This window comes from Cherax quadricarinatus, chromosome 10 (genome assembly GCF_038502225.1).
Source record: "Cherax quadricarinatus isolate ZL_2023a chromosome 10, ASM3850222v1, whole genome shotgun sequence".
NCBI classification, from domain to species: Eukaryota; Metazoa; Arthropoda; class Malacostraca; order Decapoda; family Parastacidae; genus Cherax; species Cherax quadricarinatus.
Window position 1 is genome coordinate 42947129 of NC_091301.1, and position 19320 is coordinate 42966448.

Genomic DNA, 19320 nt, shown 5'->3' on the forward strand with positions numbered 1-19320 from the left:
ACAACAATTTAAATTATCTCTGTCATACATTGCCACTCCACCACCCTTCCTGTTGACCCTATCAGTGTGGAATCGTTTATAACCCTGTATGTTGCATTCAGAAGGCATTTCTCTATCTTTCAGGTTGAACCAGGTCTCTGTTATACCAATAATATCTACATACATTACCTGCACGTGCAAGTAATCTTAGCTCATCTATTTTATTTCTTAGACTCCTACTGTTTGTATAGTAAACCATAAGGGAGCTAGTCACTCGTTTCCCTCTACTATCTCTCTCTGTTTGATCAATTGATTTGTCTTTACTAACAACTTTATTATGAATATTGTCTTTTAAACATATCCCTGAGGTATCCCGGTAATATCTGCTGTTTTCAACCCTAATACTGCAGCCTGATTGTTTCCCACAAACACCCGTATCTCTATAATCTATCAGTTTAAATTCCTAGACAAGTCATCAATTACCCCCTCAATTGAATTGGCTAATGCAACCATTCCAGCCTCAGAGAGATGAACCCCATCCCTTGCATACATATCATGTTTGCCATAAAATATGTCACAGTTATCAATGAATGGGATTGCAAGTTCCTTGCAGTACCTGTCTACCCAGCAATTCATACCAACTGCCCTAGACATCCATTCATTGCTCACTCCCTTTCTAGGCAAGATGCTACATATGACTGGGATCCCTCCCTTAGACCTGACTACTTCTATGGCTGACCTGTACTTATCCAGCAGCTCCTGTCTCCTGCCCTTCCCAATGTCATTACCCCCAGCACTAAGACAGATAATGGGCTTGTTCCCATTACCTGCCATAATATTATCCAACCTGCTGACTATGTCACCAACACCAGCTCCTGAAAGGTACACCCTCTGTCTGACCTTTCTATCTCTGTTACAAAAAGCACGGTCCATATATCTTGCCTGAGATTAGCAGGGGAATCGGTGGTACCTTCAACCTCACTAACCACTGAAGTACACTCATCCTGGAGAACAGAGAATCAATTTCCTCCCTTCACGTCTTCTCTGTTAACCCTTTAACTGTTTCGGTCGTATATATATGTCTTACGAGCCACTGTGTTTGACGTATATATACTCATAAATTCTAGCGGCTTCAAATCAAGCAGGAGAAAGCTGGTAGGCCCACATGTGAGAGACTGGGTCTGTGTGGTCATTGTGCACCATATAAAAAGAATCCTGCAGCATGCAGTGCATAATGAGAAAAAAAAAATCCGACCGCCAATTAAAGTGGCTGCCACTCTCGTTGCCGGTGACCATTTCCTCCTTACCAGCTAAATCCATCTCACACTCACTCCCAGACTCATCTAGGTGAAGCTTCAGCCTCCTATTTTCCTCCTGAAGAAGTAGAACCTCCTTCTACAATGCCTGAACCTGAGATTCTAAAACACTACAACAAGACATGGTGCTTGGTAACACCCCACGCTAACTCCCAGAGAGTTTAGGACAGGTATGACCACATGTGACCACCGACCACTTTGAGCAACACTGGTATGCCTACTGGGTGTCATGATTGCTTGGCAGATACAAGATACGGTAATTAAAAGATCAAAACACAAATTACAATTACAAGCTTGTAGCAGAGAAGTTGGACTGGACACGTATGAAATACGAATGCAGGGATGGTGGGGTGGTGTCGAAGGGTGGCTGGGGACAGAGGGAGGTCTTCTCCGCTGATCCTCAACAAGGCAGCTGCTTGAAGAAAAGGGAAGTTTTTTCCTTCCAGCAAACTGAACCGTGTTAAATTAATTTTACGACGTGTTACATAAAATTGTGCTGCAATTCTTCAATCGTGCTATACCCAAATTGTGCCAAATAAACTCATGCTAAATGACGATCTACTGTAATAATAATAATAATAATAATTTTCTTTTTTTATTAACACAATGGGCATTTCCCACTAAGGCAGGGAGACCCAAAAAAGAAGAGACTTTCATCATTATTCACTCCATCACTGTACTGCCAGAGGTGTGCCTACACTACAATTAAAACACTGCAACATATCAACACCTCTTTTTTCAGAGCACAGGCACTATACTTCCCACCTCCAGGACTCAAGTCCAGCTTGTCGGTTTCCCTGAATCCCTTCATAACTGTTACTTTGCTCAAACTCCAACAGCACGTTGTCATAAAAATCATTTGTCTCCACTAGCTCCTATCTAACATGTTTACACATGCTTGCCGAAACAAACCAGCCGTATCCCACCAAGGCAGGGTGGCCCAAAAAGAAAAACGAAAGTTTCTCTTTTTAAATTTAGTAATTTATACGGGAGAAGGGGTTACTAGCCCCTTGCTCCCGGCATTTTAGTCGCCTCCTACAACACGCATGGCTTACGGAGGAAGAATTCTGTTCCACTTCCCCATGGAGATAAGAGGAAATAAACAAGAACAAGAACTAGAAAGAAAATAGAAGAAAACCCAGAGGGATGTGTATATATACATATATATGCTTGTACATGTATGTGTAGTGTGACCTAAGTGTAAGTAGAAGTAGCAAGACGTACCTGAAATCTTGCATGTTTATGAGACAGAAAAAAAGACACCAGCAATCCTACCATCATGTAAAACAATTACAGGCTTTCGTTTTACACTCACTTGGCAGGACGGTAGTACCTCCCTGGGCGGTTGCTGTCTACCAACCTACTACCTAGAACTTGTCTATTATTTGTCTTGTTGCAGACAGATGGAAATCAGCCAATTTGGGCTTGCATCCTGTTTTCATGTGCAACATATGCATTTAGCACTGCAATATCCAACAGATGGAAAAACAATTTCATATACCATTTGCAGCAAATTTTGACATATTCCACAAAGCCAATTTGCATGTCTGATTTGTCTATCAAATGCATGTTGGTAATGTCATCAATGACTGCAAGTGGTTTCACAATATGTTCATCTGTTTGCCAGTCAAACATTTTAGTTTCTTTTATATGATACTTGTGTACAGTCATCAACATTGTTAAATTTATTCTGGCATGCTTTTGAAATGCCATCTTGTTACTGTTATAAAATACCTGGACTTAATGCTATACAGGGCTCTTGTGAATGATGGCATATGTTTTTTATTTCCTCTCACTGTCCCACACATCTGTATTATTTACCTTGAGGAATCACAAACAGAGAGGCTTGTGTATCAATTACCTTTGAATAGGTATCCCGTAGCTGTATCACTAGTGCACTCAGTTCACACACTGAGGTCCGGAGTTCGAATCTCCTCTGGTACGAGGAAAACATTAGGGACGTGTTTCCATAAGACACACCTGCTGTCCCTGTCCCTGTTCACCCATCAGTTTAAAATGGGTACCTGGGTGTTAGTCGATTAGTGTGGGTCGCACCCTGAGACAAAACTGACCTAATTTGCCCGAAATGCTCTGCATAACAAGCGGCTTTCTATAAAGAAGTATGTCATTGATGTCAACTAGGTCTGTATACCTCGTACATGTACTTGTAGTAAATGAAGATGATATTATTATTATTATTATTATTATTATTATTAACCCTTTTAGGGTTGGTGCCGTACTAGTACAGCTTGCACGCCAGGGTTGGTGCTGTACTAGTACGCATAAATTCTAGTGCCTTCAAATCTAGTGAGAGAAAGCTGGTAGGCCTACATATGAAAGAATGGGTCTATGTGGTCAGTGTGCGCAGTATAAAAAAAATCCTGCAGCACAGTGCATAATGAGAGAAAAAAAACTCCGACCGTGTTTTGGTTTAAAACAGCGATTTTGCAGTGTATTTTCGTATGCTATTTATGGTTGTATTCTAGTTTTCCTGGTCTCATTTTATAGAATGGAAGACATATTACAGAAACTGAGATGATTTTGATTGGTTTCATGAAGAAAAGAACCTTGAAATTGAGCGCAAAGTAGCAGAAATGTTCGATTTTTGCCAAAGTTCAAAAGTAAACAAATAATTCCATGTGTCCAATACACAACAACTGGTGAGTCTAATATTCTTTCACAAGTGCGCTGATAATATTTATACCATTTCTACACCATTTCTACACTAATGCAGTAGACAGCATAACAGTAAATCTTCTATTTTTTGTGAGAATAAAAATTCAAAGTGGAAAGCAAAAGAAATGTAACAGAGGCCTGGGGACATGACTAATTAACAGAGGAAATGTTATTTTAGTGCCAGGAATGTCTGTCTTGTTTATTCTGGACCCTATTTGGAAATTGGCATCTTTTGAAATTTGTGTGAAATTGGAAAAATTGCCAATTTCTGACCACTTTATTGTATAGTTGAAATCGGTAAATGAGTGGTTTCTTGTACTCATTCAATAGAAAAAATGGAGTTCTAGTGAAAGAGTTATGATGTTTGTCGACTGGTACATTGGAATTGGTCGAAAATAGGGCTCAAAGTGGGCAAAATCACCGATGCATAAACATCGTCAAGACCGCTAACTTCACGAGAGCATAATTCCATAAGTTTTCCATCAAATTTCTTTCTTTTGGTGTCATTATGATCAGAAAAAGATTCTCTATCATTTCATAAGAAAAAATAATTTTTTTTTTCGAAAAATTTCCGACCCTAAGAACAAGTTTAGGAGAGGGCCTACCGACCCTGAAAGGGTTAATAGGGTATGCCACTTACTAAGATATGGCTCCATTATATTCTTCACAACTGCACCAGAATCCTAACATGTCACATGTATTCTTCCTTTGTATCACTTGTATCAGCGTGCCTCATTGTGCTCCGGGTTATCTCGTGTTTTCACGGTCGCTCTTACGTGCTAGAACTTTAATTTGTGTCATCAATCCTATACGATACATCCCTCTAGCGCCTGGAACCAATCTTGGGCGGAAAACATTATATACTGAGTCAAAAAAGGAGAATTAGTGTGCACTACCTAGCAGAGTTTACTGCCAGAGGGGAATCATAGGCCTGTGTCCCGTGTGGAAAAAAATAATAATTGAACTTTTCGTGTCAGAGGAAAGAAAGTCTCCCTGATAACATCGAGTATACATAGTGTATAGTGTATACTACAGTGGCTCCCTAGTATATTGATGATAAAGGCTAAAGTGTCATTTGAAAACAGGTGAATTTGTAAATGAAGTGATAAGCCTATAGAGGCAGGTGCCAGAAGTCGCCAGAAACTTACCACAGGTCAGCTGTTTTTAATAATCTTCCTGGCTTGCTAGTGTACTCGCATATAATCTAGTGATACCAGTGAATAGCAGAATACAGTGTTGTAGTAGCAACTAACCAGTATTATAATGTTACTTAGTGGAGTGGAGTGACTTTCATTAGTTTCTTTTTCTTGAAATACGAGACGTTACTGTGAATTTCATATAACCTGTAGTTACCAGCGGTCGCAATATACATAACGAGAAGCAATTATTACTACAGAAAAAGCGTCCTTCCTCCAAAATTTGCACCAGTCAACTATAGTGATAATATAGCATTTATTGTGGTGGAGACGGAAAAAAAAAAAATAGAAAAGCCAGATACAGCGATTGATAAACAAGGGTTGAGGTCAACTGTTCGTCATTGTAGGAGCTGCCAGATATCACCGGCTCTTCAACACGCAAGTTATACTTTTGTATCAGTCAAATCACATATTACTCGGGTAGATAATTTCCAGTAGATCCTTCATGTGTTAGCTCAAATCACCGACCAGTATGTTTTAAATAAGTGACCCACTGATCAGAGCAGATCGACTGGTCCGAACCCTTGACTGGTCCGAACCCGGGACTGGTTTCAAACAGTTTTGTTGGACAATAAAGCAGACTGTAAACGGATGGGGTTGTAGGCGCCCTTATAAACACAAACATTAAAAATCAGGAACGTGACGGTAAGCTGTCCAATATACAAAAAGAGTTAGAAACAGAAATACAAATAGCTAGAGCTTCATTTAAGGTTATTAATATAATATTCAAGAGGTTGCTAGTAGAATTGCAGTAAATCAACCATTCAAATCATTATGAAGCTGTGTGTAGTCTGTGGTCAGTCAAACAAACGGGCTTCCACATGGATAAATTGTCATTTTTGTGGAAATTGGTGTCACGCTCCTTGTGCAGATATCCCAGAACTAGCTACAAGCAGTATTAAAACAGAGAAGTGTTTTTGGGTATGCCCAAATGAGGAAAATCTGTGGACTAAAATCACAAGGGTATTAAAAGAGGACAACATCAAAGCTGCTTTCATAGAAAACCTGGAAGCTTTCTACAACAGATGGGAACATAAAAAGTCTGGGCTGAATGGTACTGCCCTTGATACTGGCCATGTAGTCACAAACTGTAAGGCTGGAGGTGATGTCCTGGTAGTCAGTAAATGTGGGGCTGATAGTGCTGTCCTGGGAGACAGTAATGGTGAAGCTGGAGGTGCTGTCCTGGGAGACAGAAATGGTGAAGCTGGAGATACTGTCCTGGGAGACAGTAATGGTGAAGCTGGAGTTTTTGTCCAGGTAGTCGGGAATTATACGCAGGAAGGAATACATATAAATGACCTCATAGGGGACAGGAGCCATAGTAGGGAAACAAGTGTAGTCAAAGATAAGATAAAACCAATATTGCAAACTAGAAATACCGCAGGAAATAGCAAACAAGAGGACTCCAATAGCAATAGTGAGGATAAATTACCAAAAACAACTGGTGGGAGCTCCATTGTTGGTGCTAGGGAGGATAGAAGTAAGACAGGGAAACATGCACCAACAGGGAATACAGTCACAGAAACCCAAGGCAAGCGGAAACCAAGCCTGTGCACATACTATGCACTTGGTATCTGCTGGCATGGGAAATCTGGAAAAACAGATGGGACATGCAACTATGACCACCCTAGAAAATGCCATGCCCATATGACAACAGGAAAATGCAAACTCCCTTCCTGTAAGCTTTTTCACCCTGAAATGTGTACCTCTTCAGTACAGGAAAGACTGTGCTATAACTTAAATTGCCAGGCATACCATCTAAAGGGGACAAAAAGATACAAAACATCCAGGCCATGGGAAAACCTGGGTAGCCACAGCCACTCAAGAGGGAGAGGTTTTTTAGTGCCAGGAAGGAAAAAAAACTGGCACGAAATGGCAGAAATCGTACACCAAATCCAGTCATTCCTGGAGTGGAACCACAGTCGATGGCCTCCACTCCAAACCAACAGATACAGATAATAATGCTGGAAAAAAAATCCCCCCCCCAGTACCAACAATACCACCAGTCCGATAACATTCTTCTTTGCAAATATACAGGGTCTAAAGCCAGCAACAAACAACAAAATACCTTTCATCCGTGGACTGCTTGCAGAGGCAAAGGCAATGTTCGCGGCTTTCACTGAGACCCACATAAAGGATCACTTGGACAACGAAATATGGATCCCAGGTTACAACCTATACAGATGTGACAGAGTGAACAGGCAAAAGGGGGGGGGTTGGCCTGTACATTGCAGAGTCACTTGTTTGCACAGAACTGCTTAATGCCTCAAATGATGTAGTGGAAGTTTTAGCAGTAAAGGTCGAGAACCAAAACCTAGTCATTGTGGTAGTCTACAACCCTCCGGATGCAACATCCCAGCAATTCCAGGAACAGCTGTTAAAAATTGACCACTGTCTGGAAAATCTTCCAGCTCCTGCACCCAACATCTTGCTCCTGGGGGATTTCAACTTAAGGCACCTAAAATGGAGGAATATAGCAAATAATATTGTTGCAGTAATAACACCAGGAGGCAGCTCTGATGAAAACTCTCACTCACACGAGCTTTTAAATCTCTGCACAAAATTCAATTTAAACCAGCAAATAATAGAGCCTACTAGACTGGAGAATACACTAGACCTCATCTTCACTAACAATGATGATCTGATAAGAAATGTCACCATATCAAAAACAATATACTCAGATCACAACATAATTGAGGTTCAGACATGTATGCGTGGAGCCCCAGACCGACAAAATGAGACTAGTCACGAGGGAGCATTCACCAAATTCAACTTCAATAACAAAAACATAAAGTGGGACCAAGTAAACCAAGTCCTAACCGATATAAGCTGGGAAGATATACTAAGCAACACAGACCCAAACTTATGCCTAGAACAGATTAACTCGGTGGCACTCGATGTATGCACAAGGCTTATTCCTCTAAGAAAAAGGAGGAGTAGATGTAAAATAGAAAGAGACAGGCACTCCCTTTACAGGCGATTGAAAAGAATAACAGAGCGGCTAAAAGAGGTCAATATATCTGAAATGCGCAGGGAGACACTGGTCAGAGAAATAGCAAGCATCGAACTTAAGCTAAAAGAATCCTTTAGGAGTCAGGAATCGTGGGAAGAACTAAAAGCCATAAATGAAATCGAAAGAAACCCAAAGTATTTCTTCTCCTATGCCAAATCAAAAACGAGAACAACGTCCAGTATTGGGCCCCTACTTAAACAAGATGGGTCCTACACAGATGACAGCAAGGAAATGAGTGAGCTACTCAAGTCCCAATATGACTCAGTTTTTAGCAAGCCGCTAACCAGACTGAGAGTCGAAGATCAAAATGAATTTTTTATGAGAGAGCCACAAAATTTGATTAACACAAGCCTATCCGATGTTATCCTGACGCCAAATGACTTCGAACAGGTGATAAATGACATGCCCATGCACTCTGCCCCAGGGCCAGACTCATGGAACTCTGTGTTCATCAAGAACTGCAAGAAGCCCCTATCACGAGCCTTTTCCATCCTATGGAGAGGGAGCATGGACACGGGGGTCGTCCCTCAGTTACTAAAAACAACAGACATAGCCCCACTCCACAAAGGGGGCAGTAAAGCAACAGCAAAGAACTACAGACCAATAGCACTAACATCCCATATCATAAAAATCTTTGAAAGGGTCCTAAGAAGCAAGATCACCACCCATCTAGAAACCCATCAGTTACACAACCCAGGGCAACATGGGTTTAGAACAGGTCGCTCCTGTCTGTCTCAACTACTGGATCACTACGACAAGGTCCTAAATGCACTAGAAGACAAAAAGAATGCAGATGTAATATATACAGACTTTGCAAAAGCCTTCGACAAGTGTGACCATGGCGTAATAGCGCACAAAATGCGCGCTAAAGGAATAACAGGAAAAGTCGGTCGATGGATCTATAATTTCCTCACTTACAGAACACAGAGAGTAGTCGTCAACAGAGTAAAGTCCGAGGCAGCTACGGTGAAAAGCTCTGTTCCACAAGGCACAGTACTAGCTCCCATCTTGTTCCTCATCCTCATATCCGACATAGACAAGGATGTCAGCCACAGCACCGTGTCTTCCTTTGCAGATGACACCCGAATCTGCATGACAGTGTCTTCCATTGCAGACACTGCAAGGCTCCAGGCGGACATCAACCAAATCTTTCAGTGGGCTGCAGAAAACAATATGAAGTTCAACGATGAGAAATTTCAATTACTCAGATATGGTAAACATGAGGAAATTAAATCTTCATCAGAGTACAAAACAAATTCTGGCCACAAAATAGAGCGAAACACCAACGTCAAAGACCTGGGAGTGATTATGTCGGAGGATCTCACCTTCAAGGACCATAACATTGTATCAATCGCATCTGCTAGAAAAATGACAGGATGGATAATGAGAACCTTCAAAACTAGGGAGGCCAAGCCCATGATGACACTCTTCAGGTCACTTGTTCTATCTAGGCTGGAATATTGCTGCACTCTAACAGCACCTTTCAAGGCAGGTGAAATTGCCGACCTAGAAAATGTACAGAGAACTTTCACGGCGCGCATAACGGAGATAAAACACCTCAATTACTGGGAGCGCTTGAGGTTTCTAAACCTGTATTCCCTGGAACGCAGGAGGGAGAGATGCATGATTATATACACCTGGAAAATCCTAGAGGGACTAGTACCGAACTTGCACACGAAAATCACTCACTACGAAAGCAAAAGACTTGGCAGACGATGCACCATCCCCCCCAATGAAAAGCAGGGGTGTCACTAGCACGTTAAGAGACCATACAATAAGTGTCAGGGGCCCGAGACTGTTCAACTGCCTCCCAGCACACATAAGGGGGATTACCAACAGACCCCTGGCAGTCTTCAAGCTGGCACTGGACAAGCACCTAAAGTCAGTTCCTGATCAGCCGGGCTGTGGCTCGTACGTTGGTTTGCGTGCAGCCAGCAGCAACAGCCTGGTTGATCAGGCGCTGATCCACCAGGAGGCCTGGTCACAGACCGGGCCGCGGGGGCGTTGACCCCCGAAACTCTCTCCAGGTATAATCACTTCCCATACTTGTAGAGCAAATAATCTCTCTGGGGATTACTTGTATCACAGAAGTGCAACATACACAGTAACAAGAGAAAGCAATCAGTGGGTATGATCACTAAAAGCTGGTGTTGCTACAAGTTTAACTGTACTCCAATACTTAGATATATTATTCTTGTGGATATTTGGCATCAGTATTATTGTTACAAAGAACAGATAGTACATCTCTGCAATGAGAATGTTCTCTGCCACTGTTGTAGTCTTTGGCACCTTTTTCTGATTTGCCTGTGACCATCAATTTTGAGCAGTGTGAACCATCAGCATTAGCATAAAATAAAACTGAGAAGTGGTCTTTGCTGAGCTTTTGGCCTAGTGTTCTTTCTTCATACTGAAAGGCTAGTATGTTAGAAGGCAGTGAATGCCAAAAGAGACCAGTCTCATCAGCATTATACACTTGAAACAGGAGCTTCTCAATGTCTATTAGATCATTTAACATTAATCTGAACAGCTCAACTCTGTCCATGGGTGCACTACTAGCCTCACCGTAAGTCTCTACATAACTCAAGCTATGACAATTACAAAAGTGCCAAAGGCAACCATCAATTGCTTAAAATTCTAAGTTTATATGCTCACCTACTTGAAATTCTCTGTTCATTGCTTTGCCAACCTCTGAGTGGCATAGCAAAGATCAGCACCACAAACATTAACACCAACATAAAGATGTTCAAGATCCCATTATGTACTGTTTCTTCAAGTTTTGGAGTGAGATTAATAAGTGAGGAAGCCTAGGGAACAAATGGATTTGACAGTTAAAAATAGGAGAGGAGAGTTATTAAATGGAGAGTTAGAGGTATCGGGAAGATGGAGGGAATATTTTGAGGAACTGTTAAATGTTGATGAAGATAGGGAAGCTGTGATTTTGTGTATAGGGCAAGGAGGAATAACATCTTGTAGGAGTGAGGAAGAGCCAGTTTTGAGTGTGGGGGAAGTCCCTGAGGCAGTGGGTAAAATGAAAGGGGGTAAGGCACCTGGGATAGATGGGATAAAGATAGAAATGTTAAAAGCAGGAGGGGATATAGTTTTGGAGTGGTTGGTGCTATTATTTAATAAATGTATGGAAGAGGGTAAGGTACCTAGGGTCTGGCAGAGAGCATGCATAGCTCCTTTGTACAAAGGCAAAGGGATAAAAGAGAGTGCAAAAATTATAGGGGAATAAGTCTGTTGAATATACCTGGTAAAGTGTATGGTAGAGTTATTACTGAAAGAATTAAGAGTAAGATGGAGTAGGATAGCAGATGAACAAGGAGGCTTTAGGAAAGGTAGGGGGTGTGTAGACCAAGTGTTTACAGTGAAACATAGAGGTGAACAGTATTTAGATAAAGGTAAAGAGGTTTTTGTGGCATTTATGGATTTGGAAAAGGCATATGACAGGGTGGATAGGGGGGCAATGTGGCAGATGTTGCAGGTGTATGGTATAGGAGGTAGGTTACTGAAAGCAGTGAAGAGTTTTTACGAGGATAGTGAGGCTCAGGTTAGAGTATGTAGGCGAGAGGGAGATTATTTCCCAGTAAAAGTAGGCCTTAGACAAGGATGTGTAATGTCACCGTGGTTCTTCAATATATTTATAGATGGGGTTGTAAGAGAAGTGAATGCAAGGGTCTTGGCAAGAGGTGTGGAGTTAAAAGATAAAGAATCAAATACAAAGTGGGAGTTGTCACAGTTGCTCTTTGCTGATGACACTGTGCTTTTGGAAGATTCTGAAGAGAAGTTGCAAAGGTTGGTGGATGAATTTGGTAGGGTATGTAAAACAAGAATTAAAAGTGAATATAGGAAAGAGTAAGGTTATGAGGATAACAAAAAGATTAGGTGACAAAAGATTGGATATTAGATTGGAGGGAGAGAGTATGGAGGAGGTGAATGTATTCAGATATTTAGGAGTGGACGTGTCAGCAGATGGGTCTATGAAGGATGAGGTGAATCATAGAATTGATGAGGGGAAAAGGGTGAGTGGTGCACTTAGGAGTCTGTGGAGACAAAGAACTTTGTCTGTGGAAGCAAAGAGGGAAATATATGAGAGTATAATTGTACCAATTGTGGCAAATAATCAGCATTATAATGTACCATTTATGTGAAGCTTCAAATTGTTCCTCAGAACTCTGTTTGTAAAGGAAAATGTGTGTAACTTAGAGGCCCTCAGGAGCCCTGTATTACTTACTTTCTCTTTTCTTGCTCCTTCTGTTTGTGGTACTGGTGCCATTTATCCATTATATGATCTGAAATTGTATTGTTCACCACCAGGAATGTCCTTCCTTTATCTCCTCAGCAAGTATAAGATCCTCCAGCTCCTTCTTTTATATGCAGCAACCCCCTACATAAATAAATTTTTATTGGATTAGAAATAAAGATTGAAAGAGCCGTGTAGTTTTGTATAATAAATGCTGTCTCCTGTCTGATGGAGATACAGTGGAACCTCAAAAATCGAACGTATCACATATCGAACGTTTTGAAAATAGGACCATTTTTTCGGACAAACTGTGTCCCCATTATCGAATGCGCCCCTATTTCCGGACCGCCGGGTACGGGACCTGTCTGCCGCCCGCTCTGTCCGCGTCCCGCGCAGGCGCCGTGAGCAGTCTAGCTTTGTTTATGCTTGAGTGAACACTAACCTGTGCTCTCATTCACGCATTTTACGATTATTTCGTTGTGTTTAGTGCTTGTGGGACTGTGAAATAAGCTGTCATGGGCCCAAAGAAACTTGCTAGTGGTACCCCTGTGATAAAGAAAGTGAGAAACACCATAGATGTGAAGAAGGAAATAATACAGAAGTATGAGAGTGGTGCGAGACTTGTTGAGCTTGCCAGGATGTATGGGAAAAACAAGTCGACCATCGGTTCTATCCTGTCAAAGAAAGAACAAATCAAGGAACCTGATGTTGCGAAAGGTGTTAATATAGGGAGTGGATGAGGTGCCTTCTTCAAAGATTAAGGAGATTTGTGCCAAGTGGAATGATGTCCAAATGTTTGTGCAGAAGTACCACCCTGAGCAAGCTGAAACAAGCCATCTTTGCAACAAGTTCAGTGACAGAACCATGTCCCATTTTAGGGAAATGTTAAAGAGGCGCCAGAAACAGAGGACTGTGGACAGTTATTTTGTGAGACAGGGGTCCAGTGACTCTCAAGCTGGTTCTAGTGACATTAAAAGACAGAGAAGGGAAGTAACCCCAGAGAGGGCTTTACCTGAAGTCCTCATGGAGGGGGATTCTCCTTCCAAACACTAACCCCAACTCCCTCTCTCCTCCTCCCTATCTTCCAGATGCCATCACCAATCTTCAATAAAGGTAAGTAAAAATGTTATTTTATATGTATTACTATACATAATTAAAAACTATAGTATTTTTTTGTATGTAAAACTGTAATTAATCTCTATAAAATGTATTTTTTGTGTGAATATTTTTGGGTTCCTGGAATGGATTAACCCTTTCAGGGTCCAAGGCCCAAATCTGGAGTCACGCACCAGTGTCCAAGAATTTTCAAAAAAAAAAATTTTTATTTTTTCTTATGAAATCGTAGAGAATCTTTTTGTGAAGGTAATAAAACAAAAAGTACGAAATTTGGTGGAAAATTGACGAAATTATGCTCTCGCGAATTTTGATGTGTCAGCGATATTTACGAATCGGCGATTTTGCCGACTTTGACTCCCATTTTAGGCCAATTACATTATTCCAATCAACCAAATTCTTAGCTATTTCACTAGTATTACTTCTATTCTATCGATTGAGCACAAGAAATCGCCAAGACAACTGTTTCAACTACAAAATAAAGTGATCGGAAATTGTTAATTTGGCCAATTTAACACAAAGTTCAAAATATTCCAATTTCAAAATAGGGTCCAAAATGAACAATGTAGGCATTCCTGGCACTAAACTAACATTTCCTCTGTTCATTAGTTATGTTTTGAGGCTTTACAAATAAATTCCATTTTGATTTTTTATTCACATAATGAATTTTTATTCACACCAAAAAATAGAAGATTTACTGTTATGCAATACTGTAATAATTGTATAAATATCATCACCATATTTGTGAATGTATATTAGACCCACCAGCCGACGTGTATTAGACGTGTGAGGTCGTTTGTTTACTCTTGAATATCGGCAAAAATTTAACATTTCTGCTACTTTGAGCTCAGTTTCAAGCCATTTCCAGTGCTAAAACCAATCAAAATCATCTCTATTTCTGTAATATGTCTTCCATTCTATCAAATGAGACCAAGAAATCGCAAATACAACTATAAAAAACATACGAAAAAACACTGCAAAGTTGCTGTTTTAATCGAAAAATCATGATTTAATTTTTTTTCTCTCATTATACACAGTGTGCTGCAGGATCTGTTTTATGTGGTGCACACATACCACATAGATGTATTCTCTCATATCTAAGCCCAAATGTACCACTCAAAGTTTATCAGAGTGAGCTGAGCTCATGGCGTAGATCTACGGTTTGGACCCTGAACGTAAAGCCGTAGATCTACGGGACGGACCCTGAAAGGGTTAATTGTATTTCCATTATTTCTTATGGGAAATATTGCTTCGAATTTCAGACTTTTCGACTTTAGAACTAGCTCCTGGAACGGATTAAGTTCGATTTTTGAGGTTCCACTGTATATGATATATGAAACTGAACAGCTATCTGCTTTCAAGTGTCTTATCAACCAGGCAGTGAAAGATATGGAGGCTAGCAGAAGAAGCCTGGATAACTAGGCAGTCACCAAGTAAATTTGATCTCAGGTTGAGCAAAAGTATAACTCTTGAAATCAGTCACAAGTAGGATTATCAAATGCAGTTAGAAATATGATCTGTGAAGACTTGCAGAGTAGCTGCCCATAGATGAAAGAGTTTATTTATTTATTTATTTATTTAATAATTTGAACATACAGAGGTACAAAAAAATACAGGTAAGAGCAGCATGCCAAAGCCACTTGTATGCATAGCATTACGGGCAGGCTTAAAATTAACTTAAGATTAACTAAGCAATGATGTAATCAGTGATAAAACATTATTGTAAACAGATAACAATAAAGCACAAATGAGTATTACAAAGACAGGTCATATGTTGCATGCATTGCTGTACATTCAGTAGAATGGAGTAGTATTCTGTTAGGTAGTGTATTTAAAAAATAACAAAGTTAGATTGGGTCTGAGGTTTAACATTTATGTGATATAATTATGAGAAACATTTAAGATATACAATTTATAAGGTTCAGTTATTCAGTATTTATTTGGTTTTGGGTGAGTAAGTGATCTTTGAGAAGAGACTTGAATTTATAAACAGGTAGTGTTTCTTTTATATTTACAGGTAATGAATTAATATAAGACAAGTTTAGGATAACTGATGAACTTATTTCGAAATCACTGATCATTTGGAAAAGAGTATGAGCACTATGTTTGACCATTTTAGTTCTTTAAGTAAGGGTATGAATCCATTTTTTTTTTTTTTTGAGATCTGAACTGAGGCCTATGAAATACCAATCCACTCTCCTAACCACTGGGCCAGCACCGATTCAATAGAATACTATCCACCCCCCCACCATATACAATAGCACTGGTGAGCTGCAGAGGATCTCTTTTGTTGCCAAACTGCTATTTTTACACAGCATCCTATAGTGGTGCAACCCAGGACAGAATCAAGCTCTTGTCCCTTTTTTATCATCTGTAACCTATGAAAATGTAATAAAGGCTTGCAACAATCCACAGACTTCTCGGAGATTTGAACTAGGGTGTGCGAAATGACAGTCCACTGTCCTAACCACTGGTGCTGGTACAGGGATTAGGATGGCAGACTATCATTTTACAGACCCAAGTCAAAATCTTCAGTAAAACTGTGGATTGTTATGATCATTTATTATATTATCATAGCTCATGAGGGTATAAAAATACCAGCAAATCAATTAGGCAAATAGACACATATACAGTGCAACAGATTGAATGTTTATTTTTGGGCTGTTTTACTTGCCAGGAGCTTTGTCAAGCCTGAGGCTTAATAAAGCTCCTGGCATGGAAAAGTTGGCCTAAAAATAAGGTCTTCAAAATGTTGGATGTGAGTCCTTTTACCTTATTTCAGCTGTAATAGAAAACATTTAGTGAACCGAAACATGTTTTTACTGAGGTTATTTAGTATTTACTGAAAGTAAACTTAATTTAACCAATCTAATTTCATTTCTAGGCTATATGTAGTAGTAGTATTTACCTTTGAGTTTTAATGGAGAGTTTTTCCTATTACATTTTATAGTACAGTACTGCATACAATTATTACATTAGAAAAATACTCACACTCTTTACGCTCTTCCTGTTTTTTTTCTTCCTGAGGCCTGGAGCAGCCACGATTACTGGACCAAACAATCTATTCGGCTCATTAGCTTTTCTTTCCAGTTATACTAATTTCTTCCATATCTGGAAATGAAAAGAAAATCACTCACTGGAATAAATTTTGCAATTAACTTTTGTAATGGATTTTGCATTCTAATAAAAGCAATGCAGCCTCTTCTCACTTAGCGACGTACTAGTTTACTGACTACAGGGACTTACGATGGGCTATCTGGCCAGATTGCATACCTACGTAATGTATATTAGAGCTGATTTCCTCTATTGTTTATTACAATATACAGTACACTACTGTATAAACATTTAAAAATATACTAAAAATGTTATAAATGGTGCAAAGGTGACATTAAAACAATATCAAAGATGGTTGACACAAACCCACTACCATTATACAGGTCCACATCCCTTTATCCAAAACTCTTGGGGCCAGTAGCATTTCGAATTTCAGAATGAAGGTGGGGTCTAGGGAAGCACCCCATAATCAAACATTAACACTGCAGCAAAAACATATGAATGCTCACACTAAGTGGGATAAAGACTACAAATACTACTACTGTTTATTTATAGAGTAATATGTTGATAAATGAAATAATGGGATAATTATAGACCAGGAACATGATTCTCAAGATGATTTTCAAGACAATTGACAGACGGCATTTTTAAAGACTTCTTCAAGTGTCATCTGTCTTATTAAAACATAGGTTTCTGTCTGAATAATCTCTCTTTAACTGAGTAAATTGTCATAATCTCTTGCTCACTGATAAATGCACGTTGTTCAAGGTCAGCAATTAACTGATCACACATTTTCACTATACATACGTACGGTGGATCCTCAACCAACAGCTTTAATCGAATTAGCCGTTGGTCGAATTAATTTTCCCCTTAACCCTTTCAGGGTCCGTCCCGTAGATCTACGGCTTCACGTTGAGTGTCCAAACCGTAGATCTATGCCAAAATTCTAGCGCCATCAAATTTAGCACGAAAACGCTCATAGGCCTACATGTGAGAGAACGGGTCTGCGTGGTGGGTGTGCGCCATAAACAAAAAATCTAGGCGCCCGCATAGCATTGTGGGAACGCCGGCTCAGTTACCCTTGTTCACCATGCCTCGTCGCAAGTCAGCTCTCACTCCCAGGAAAACTGGGACTCACCTCTTCCTATCTGATAGTTCTGACACTGATGGAAGTGGAAATGAAGACGAATTCTACGGCTTTGATCAGTTAGTGACTGAAAAGAATGACCAGGACATCGATAATAGTGCAGAAAACCCTGACGATCCTCAACCTTCTACCTCTGGTGTGGGCACTCGTGACTCACGGTCGGTTGTTCCTCAATGCAAGAGAAAACTAATATTTTCGCGTGGCCAGGCCTCTGACTTCAGTAATGATGATGATAGTGACGTGGATTGTGATTTTATTGCGCTCGACGATCATTCGAGTAGTGATAGTGAGGAATCATATTCACCAGTGAAGCGTCGGTATGTTCACCGCCGCATGTGCTCAGGTAGTGTACCCTATGCTGTGCCCAGGGGACGGAGTACATCCCAGAGTACATCCCGTGGCCCTACACCAGTTTTAGGTAGTGATAGTGAGGATGATGTGGCTACCCTTGGCATGGATAGACCACAGGCATCAGTGGATGGTGTTAGTGGTGATGGTAGTGGTACCGCCATGCGTGACTCACCAGGCCACGCTGGGACCCATGCTGCTGACTCGTCAGTTCAAGGACAAAGCGGAGCGCCAGCCACCAGCCTACCACAACCACAACCACCCGCACAACCAGCCTATGATGTCCAGTATCCACCAGCAAACCGTATGTGGGATTGGCAGCAAAATCCCAATTTTGTTCCCAAGCCTCACCACTTTGATGACTCTCAAAGTGGAATTCTACCTACTTGTCCCCTTGGAACCACGGCCAATGAACTGGAATTCTTTGAATTATTCTTTGACCAGCCATTGATGGAAATTATTGTCGGAGAAAGTAATAAGTACAGTATTTTGAGTACACCATGGCAAATACGATCTTATCACCACAGTCAAGACTACACAGGTGGAAAGAGACGACTGTTGCAGAAATGTATTTGCTTTTTGCAACAATAATGCTTATGCCTCACGTCTATAAGCATAATATAAAAGCATACTGGTCCACAGATCGGCTAATTTCTACCCCGGTCTTCAGTGAAATCATACCAGTGAACAGGTTTATCTTACTCTTACGTATGTTGCACTTCTCTGACAAAACCAGGCCTGACAGAAGTGACAGGTTATACAAGATTAGAAATGTTTTCATGTATCTCAAACAAAAGTTCAGCATATACTTTTATCCATTCAAGAATCTTGTAATTGACGAGTCTTTGATTTTGTTCAAAGGTAGACTGTCATTCAAGCAGTATATACCGAGCAAGAGGAAACGCTTTGGTATAAAACTGTTTGTACTCTGTGATTGTGACAGTGGCCTGGTGTTGGATATTGTTGTATACACGGGTAGTAAAACATTGAAAGATACCAAGATGTTATTGGGTATCTCAGGTGACGTAGTGAGAAACATGATGGCACCTTATCTTGGTAAGGGGCATTCATTATATACCGATAACTGGTACACAAGCCCATTACTCAGTGATTTCATGCGAGTGAACAAGACAGATGTGTGTGGCACAGTGCATTCTAATCGTAAACATATGCCCAGGCTCAATGCAGGTGCTCGTGGTGATGACGTGCAGGTGTTTACTGCCAATGACATCATG

General features: G+C 40.4%; 1 long non-coding RNA gene across 1 annotated transcript in view; it reads right to left on the reverse strand.

The window, feature by feature from the left end:
* Positions 1–16950, reverse strand: part of LOC128687809 (uncharacterized) — a 51372-nt gene extending 34422 nt beyond the window's left edge. Inside the window, exons 1-2 of the long non-coding RNA XR_011391848.1 lie at positions 16528–16950; positions 12415–12567 (exon numbers count right to left, since the gene is read on the reverse strand). This is a non-coding gene — a long non-coding RNA (uncharacterized lncRNA). The remainder of the gene's footprint in view (positions 1–12414; positions 12568–16527) is intronic.
* Positions 16951–19320: the final 2370 nt, after the last annotated feature.